Source organism: Mastigoproctus giganteus, chromosome 8 (assembly GCF_048544385.1).
Source record: "Mastigoproctus giganteus isolate SK-2022 chromosome 8, ASM4854438v1, whole genome shotgun sequence".
Lineage (NCBI taxonomy): Eukaryota > Metazoa > Arthropoda > Arachnida > Uropygi > Thelyphonidae > Mastigoproctus > Mastigoproctus giganteus.
Window position 1 is genome coordinate 201,872,475 of NC_143582.1, and position 8,458 is coordinate 201,880,932.

The 8,458-nt window shown below is 32.2% G+C and overlaps 2 non-coding genes across 2 annotated transcripts; both read left to right on the forward strand.

The window, feature by feature from the left end:
• Window positions 1-2,270: 2,270 nt before the first annotated feature.
• TRNAE-UUC (transfer RNA glutamic acid (anticodon UUC)) lies at window positions 2,271-2,342 on the forward strand. Its single transcript has one exon. It is a non-coding gene; the product is annotated as a tRNA-Glu (tRNA).
• Window positions 2,343-5,890: 3,548 nt separating this feature from the next.
• Window positions 5,891-5,962, forward strand: TRNAE-CUC (transfer RNA glutamic acid (anticodon CUC)). Its single transcript has one exon. It is a non-coding gene; the product is annotated as a tRNA-Glu (tRNA).
• The last annotated feature ends 2,496 nt before the right edge of the window (window positions 5,963-8,458 follow it).

Below are 8,458 nucleotides of genomic sequence, written 5' to 3' on the forward strand. Positions count from 1 at the left end.
GTTTTATTATCTTATGTAACATTTTTATGGAGACTCCAGAGCTGAAACCCAGTCTGCGCATGCGGCTTCAGGCGATATGACGTCAATTCGTATACGTCATATCCGGATGGTTGTAATCAAGCGGGTTGGAAATCTGTCATTTTGGAAAATGCAGTTGAACAACATTTGTCAGCAGCTTTTACGATTTATACTCTCGGTAAATCTTTCCTTGTTTTTATTTCGCACACATTAGAGTGTTTTAATATGCTGTTAATGTACTAACATTTAAATAAACAGATAATTTTAAAATAAATCACCTGCTGAAAAAGATACCTGTTAAATAATAATCGATAATAGTAGTTAAGTGAGTATGGTTTAAAGGTAAGTGGCCAGAAAAGCAAAGAGATGGTGATGGATAGAGAGGAAGAGGTCAGTGTAAAAGGTGTGAAATTGTGGTAGGAAATGTTGGTAGTGGTGGTGGTTAATTTTAAGTACCCTGGGAGTTTATGAACAAAGGATGACAGCCTATATATGGAAATAACTAGGTGAATAACAGCTAGTCAGAGTTTCCTTTGTAATTTAATAGCCTGTTATGAACTAGGGAAGTTCCAATGAGATGTCAAAAGCTGATAAATAGGGCATATTTGGTCCCTATATTGACCTATGCTGCTGAGATATGGAGGATGAATTTGGGAATAGAAAGTTTCAGGGAGAAGATTTACATTACGTTTGCAATGGTTTGGACACTTGAAGAGAATGAACTTGGACAGAGTACCAAGAAGAATGTTTGAGATGAAAATAGACAAGAAGAGGCTGAGAGGAAAACCCAGGAAGAGGGGGAGAGATCAAATTAGAGAAGATGTGGAAACAAAGGGAATTGAGTGGGAGAGAATGATAGAAGACAAGATCTGGGAAGACAGAAAAAGATGGAAGGCTTTGACTCACCTGACCCAACCTTGGGTTGGAACAGTGATGAAGATGAAGAAAATTTATGATATTTAAAATGGCGACAGTTCCGTTTTTGTTTTATTTACAATAGTTTATAATCAGTGAACTGATTGAAAACGGTTATTAGTATTGGTATCACTATTAGCACAATGATCCAAGGGAGCAATATGTACAATCCAGCCAAAAATAAATTAAATGAAATAAAATAATTTTAAAGAAAATAAAATTAAAATAAAATAACAAATGTCGCCTCCATGCCTTTTGTTTACCTATTTATTTAAAGTATATTCAATTCCTCCTTAAATTTAGATAAACTTCTGTTTATTCGAGAGTCAGTCATCCTTTGACTAGAGGAAAATTTTTGGACATCCATAATTATCCCCTGTCAATTTGAATTTATGTCCCCATTTGTGTATATCATGTGACTAAGCTTAAAAATTCCCTCCGAATTTACTCTACTCAATGATTTCCAAGCCTTCAACATCTCAATTAGGTCACCCAGCAGGTACTTAGTTTCCAAACACTATAAGATAAAGGGTGGCGATAGGAATTAGGGAATACTACTTCAATAAGACAGGTGAATTATTTATTATAGATGCGTTCTTTTATTCAGGATCTGCAGTGAATGAGTTATTGTATAAGTTTAAAGAAGTTTTAATTCATGTTCTGAATTCATAGAGAGTCTCGATTATATTATGAACTGTCTGTGATTAATATTTATTTATTTATTCATCGTTATGGAGTCAAGGGGCGGCTATCAGTGCAGGCATCAGGTTTTTGTTATTGTTAATATTATAATTCTCCGTGGTAAGATAAGCAATTCCTTTCAGAATTAACGATAGAGTTGTTGTTTAAAATAGTGAGTTTGGATTACTGAATATATAGATTTTAAATAATGTTTATACTGCAATATTTTATATTTTTAGTAGATTGTTTTGATTTAAACAAGCTATTGTTGTTCTAATAATTCCAGTAGTTGCTGTGGTATGGTTTGATGTATGAAACCTTGTTAATATATTTTAATATCTGCTAACTTAACCGATTCTAACCAAAAACTATTACAAATCAACTGTGTTTGATGTCTACAACTGAAATGACTTTTACTGAAAAACAGACTCATACAGGGCAATTATATAGAACAATCAATGTTCTCAATGGAAGAAATTTAACTAAACAAGAGTTAAATGTAATAATCGTATAATAAAAAAGGTAGTGTTAATAAAAATTAGAGCAAAATTCATAGGAAAGTTTATGTTTAAAAGCGAAACTTTGCAAACCTTTTTGGAATCTTTCATCCCCATAGTAACAACATATGTGTCTATAGCGAATCATGCAGTATGTCATCCCATGTGGTCTAGTGGTTAGGATACCTGGCTTTCACCCAGGAGGCCCGGGTTCGATTCCCGGCATGGGAATGCATGATTTTATTATATTAATTTTACGTTCTTGGTTACCTTTTTAATATAGTGACTATTCAAAGTTGACTTTGAGTTTTTTTTTTTTTTTTCATAAATAATCGCAATGGGTCGTTCTCGGGATGTAGCGAAGGGGCAGGGCCAGCTATTTCTATCCGGTGTTACGGGACATTAAATTAAAAAAATAAATAAATAATAATAATAACAGTAATAAATAGATTTCGTTTTTTCCCCCCTGAAATTTTTATTTTCCAGAGAAATACCCAGGAAAATTTTTAAATATTGTTATCTAATTTTGCGCTTCACGCAAGCAAATTAATGCCACCCACCTCTGCTATTGTTCGACAGATAGTAGTTACAGGCTAGCTTGTACTTGTACAATTTTATCGAATGTTATAATTGATAAATATTAAGTAATTTTATTAAAATATTCCGTAAAATGAATTTTATTTTAAAATAATAGCAAAATACAATAATAAATTATGTTAAACTTTATATATTTTTGAATAAATTTAATACACCTTTTTATAAATAATATGAAGCTAACAGCTGGGTTAATGAAAGCCGTTTATGGCTAGTTTGAGATTTCTTCATTTTGAAATAATCTCGGGGAAGGAAACTTAAGTTCTCCTATGTTTTAGTGCGAGTTCATAAATTAGTGGTATTAAGGAGAGTAAGGGTTCTCCTGTAATGATTTTACTGAAGAATCCTGAAGTGCTATGATTTAATTTATGTAGACCCTAAAAAGTGCATGGTTTGGTAGAACTCTCTTTACTTTTCACTGTCAGCTCCCTCTGTGATGTAAAAAAAAACTGCAATGTGGAAGTACTATTGAATGCGCATGCCTGGTTGCAATTTGACTGGTGTCCAAATTGCTGATTTATTAGTATTTTAATAACATTGCCCATGATTAATCGCAACTATTTACATTTATTCGATTTAAATATTCCATTGCAATGTAGAAATAATTTTAAAAATATTTTTATTTTGTTTACAGAGGGCACCGTTTATTTCATGACCATCACCTTAGCAACCAGTTGTCTTGGTATTGCATTACATAAAACAGTTTCTATATATATTAAAATTACAATTAATTAATAGATTGTGAAGAATAGCAAAAAATTAATAAAGCAAGAGAAAAAAAATTACTCAACTTTACAAAGTTGTTAATTCATTTATACCCCCTGTCTGAATAAACATCTTGTATAAACATTTATTATTATTATTTTCTTTGGCCTGACATGCAGGGTTTAATTATATATATATAAAGTGAAAAAAAATTGGAAATAAAGTGAGGGAGATAGAGGGTGATAGAAGAGAGATAGAAGACAACAAATAAAACGCGTAATAAGAAAAATAAATATTACAAAACTGACAAAATTAGTATGTTGCAACACAACTTACAAAACCGCACTCTCATCAGGCGTCCACGGCCAGGACTGCAAGCAAAATAGCAACATGTGTCTTCATTTCTGATGTAAACCACAAGGCAAAACCCCCTTTTAATCCTTTTTTATTTTATTTTCATTTATTTTGGTAGCGAAAAAAATTATTCTCAATTTTATTTATGTTTATGCTTTTTACCCTTTGGATTGTAGTTTACATCAGAAATGAAGACACATGTTGCTATTTTGCTTCAAATCCTGGCCATTGACACCTGATGAGAGGCCGGTTTTGTAAGTTGTGTGCAATATCCTTATTTTGTAATTATTTATTTTTCTTATTATACATGTTATTTAAGATTAGTAGGAGAAGTAGTATGAAAAAGGAAATTGATTATGAACAAAGCCAAGTAATGGCCAGAAGGAACCTAATACCCATAATAGTATAATAATATAATATGAAAGTGGATGAAAGATGTAGAGATAGGAGAACAAGGTATATATAAAAAAAATAATGCATAAATATGCAAATACATCGTGTATCAGTTTACTTTCTTTTACCAGTCTTATCAGATTTGATCGACCCGTATTGGTATGTTCGCCGTGTATTGGGTGAATTCATATTTATGTAGTCTGTTCTTTATCATCCGTTTCGCTTTACTATTTACACGGTCTACTATTGCATTCTTCTTATTTCCTTTGTGTTGTACGTAATGTTAATATTAATATTATCTTTATTTTTAATTTTCTCTGCAGGGTCGTTACTAGCACGGACAGGAAATCGCGCTTCCGGATGACCCGAGCACTTTTATATTTTTCAGTCAATATACGTTCACTTTCCTAAAACTAAAATTTTCCACACTCTAGCCTATTAGCGTAATATTAGGGCAGGAGTGTCTATTTTTTATCCTATTTACTTATGTAATTTACTCTCCCGTTAGCTAAATCGCCATAAATCGCTTATAACTATTTCTGTCATTAGCCATTTTCTACTTTCAACGATATACTACTTCTGTGACCTTTGTTTTAGTTTCATTGTCATATCTTTCGCTCTTTTGTACGCCCATTTATATTTATACTTATTTTTGGGTCCTTTGTCATGTCAACCTTAAATTACATGCCAGCTTTCAATATTTTTCTCCCTTTTGGCTTCGCCTTTTTTTTTTTTTTTTTTTTCAGTACTGTATAATGATATTATTCTCCCATGCCATGGCATGTACTTTAAGTTAGAAACAAAGAATACTATATTGTCGTCTTGTCGGGCAGTTCCGATGGTTGACACTTGAAAACGATGCTACGGTTGTGCGATATACCATAAAATCATTTTGTATTATAATATTTTTATGTATACGTATTATTTTTTTTTCACATCTGTATATATATATATATATATATATTTGTGTGTGTGTGGGTGGGTGTGTGGTTGAAAGATGTAGAGATAAGAGATAATTTTGCCATTACGTTATGCTAATAACCATCAACTGTTATGCTAATAACCAACAACATATTGCCTAAAACAAATGTAAATTAGGTTACATATGTAAATTAAAATAGGTCAGCAGAATGGTTTTTTGCAGAATATCAGTAGAATGTTTATGTTTCGGTGAACATGTTGTTGGTTTTGCTATGTAGTCACCGATGTTTGAGCCACGGTTGAAATTTCAAGTTGAGCACATCCGTAATTAAACGAGACATCCAAAAGTAAGAAGAAATGAAAACGAGTATAATATTTGCATGGGGGATAAATATATTAATATCGTTTCCAGATACTGTATATAGTTTGCAATTTGAATACCGTTAACACATATATCAGAGGAGTATATATAACCAGCATTTGCACTGGAGGCTGGAGTTCTAAAGGGACTCGGACCTCCACCATAAACCAGAGAATGATATATTATTTTAAAATTTTATTTATTTATTTTTTTTAATTTTCATGTTGTCCCTGACTCTCAGTCCAAGGTCTAATGATTTATTTTTTGCAGTGGGTGAAGTTTTTGTGTGTGCGGGGGGGAGGGAGTTGTGACCTAAATTCAAAATAGAAAGGGGAGTAAAACATGGTGACCCAATAGCACTAAAGCTCTTCACGTAATTGATATTTTACTTAACGACCATTATTACTTTTGACTTTAATAGGTTGTCATAGTAACATCATAGCATGGAACATCCCATGTGGTCTAGTGGTTAGGATACCTGGCTCTCACCCAGGAGGCCCGGGTTCGATTCCCGGCATGGGAACAGTTTTTTTTATTTTCCTCCATTAATAAAATTATATTGTAGAAATAACATACAAACACGTGCTTTTGGAATAATTCGGGAGGAATTAATAGCGTCCTCCTCTCTCCTGATTTATTTATCTTTTCCTGAATTTTTTTGCTCATGCGCAGATGACCTTAAGAAAACAACGTTATTGCTGCAGCATAATACAGAGTAATGCAATTTTACAATTAATTATTCTTATTTGTCAGACTGTTTATTTATTATAATTATTTTCAAATAAATTTGGAATCGTCTTCCAGGCATCTTTGAAACTAATTGACTTATTAAAGAAAATATAAGAAGAATAAATCAGAAGTGTGATTACTGAGTCAGAATTACCGACTTACAATTATTCACAATAATTTGTCAAAAGCCTAATGGATGGCGCTGTTGTCGTTCCTTGCCTATCTATTTTTTTTCTATTATTTTCATTTTTTTTTTCGAGTTGTTTTTATGCCTAATGATTGTCAATTTAATTCAACCATATTTTACAAATATATTTAGAGGAAACTCACTTTGTCATACAGATTTTATATATAGGATAGAAGAGTAAATATAATATTTTTTTTATCTAAATATATTTGAGACTAAAAGAAACACTACGTTGATTTTTATAATTAAATACACACGAAAATTAATATGTCAGCACTGGCTGTAACTCCAACTCTTCATAAATATTTATGGAGAGTTGCATTAATTATGACATGTCTATTTGATAAGCTAAGAAACGTTCTCACGTAGCTACAATTCTTATCTTTCACCCATGGTTCGATTTCCTTCAAGTGAAACTTTCATTTTCGAAACAAGTTACTATGATTTATTTATTTTTAATCGGGGAAACTTTAGTGAATTTTCCCAGTGAGAGGGCTGCTACCCAAGTGAGAGCTTACTGCGATAATTAATCCAAAAATATATATTAAAAGTTTAAAGTAAGGGGCGGACACAAAAATTAATTTTTGTGTCCGCTTCATTAATTTACCGTCTACTTATATCAACTTCAATTATAATGAAAATTTCTGCAAAACTTACTTGGCACCAGATGCTTTGAAAATTTCTGCCCATTCATCAGGATCATAAAATTCGGCAGTGAACTGAGGGCCAAAGTCCTGATATGTGAAATTTGGACGGTAGTTTTTCTGCATGAACTGCACGTACTCTGGATTTTTATTGCCTTTCCAAAACATCCAGAACCATTCATCACCAAAACTGGGTACAGAAAATAAACCCCAGTGAATAAAAATACCAATTTTGCTGTTATCGTACCAAGCAGGTAAGGGACGGCTGTCAATTGATTTCCAATTCGAATAATATTTCGGAACAGCCACGGAGAAAATGGAAATAAGGACAATTATTGAGATTAACGTTTTCATTTTTGTAAACCCTGATTGTGAACGAAGTTGAAGGCCTCAAAATACACAGAACCGTGTTAAGATATCATCCGCTGAACTGAATGTAAACGAAAGTTCTGAGGAATATATACAATATTTTATCCCTTTCCAGAGAGTAAACAGATATACTTTTAGATAAGTGTCATACGACTGCTTCTTATCTATCAACGGAAGCTTTCAATAAGCTTTCGCCCTTTACACCCAACTTCAAAGCTAATTGTCACCACAAAATTGAATTTTGAACTGTTATAACCAAATACAAGATGACATTGGCATGGTAAAGTACATCGTTACTAATCTTTAGCCGAAGATTAAATATCATTATCGAAAAATTTCATCCAGGTCTAATCAGATAACATTATTTTTAGTGTTTATGCATTGGTGTCCAAAAGTTAAGCAACATATTCAAAAAGAAACAAACAGTTTCAAAAAAGTTGAATTGCTCTAAAAGATGTTATTTTGTAAGATTCGAGCTAGAAGCATCTTATTAAGTAAGTATTCAATGTGGACCACCTCTTGACAAACCTAACTTAATTTCAATACTGTTTGCAGTTACAAATTAAATGTCATTCTAGAGAGAGAGAGAAAAAAAGGACTCTAAATATATTTGTGCATTTTATAACTATAAAATTATAAAAATAATCTTATATAAATTTTTGTCAGAAATGACAAGTTATTCAGGGAGGGGATAGGCATGCCAAAGCGAATTATGAGAAGTCTTTGGAGAATAATGCAAAGAAAAGTGACGGATGAGTAAAGGAATATTTTCTATATTAGCAAAAGAAGAAAAGGGATAAACCAGATATCCATTGGATATGAATAGTATTATTATTGATGGTCCAGTGCAGACTGCTGATAAACTAAATAAATATTTTACATAAAAATTTACATTCATTCTTGAAGAGGTCTTTAGAGATGGGGCTAGCAGACGTTTACTGATTGGGAGTTAAATGATTTTACCATAATTGAAAGGATGGTGGAAGAGAAACTGCAACTGCTAAAAGTGAAAAAAGCAACTGGGGTTGATGGAATCTATCCAATTACATTAAAAGAAACAGAAAAAGAGGTAGCTACACCTTTGGCTATT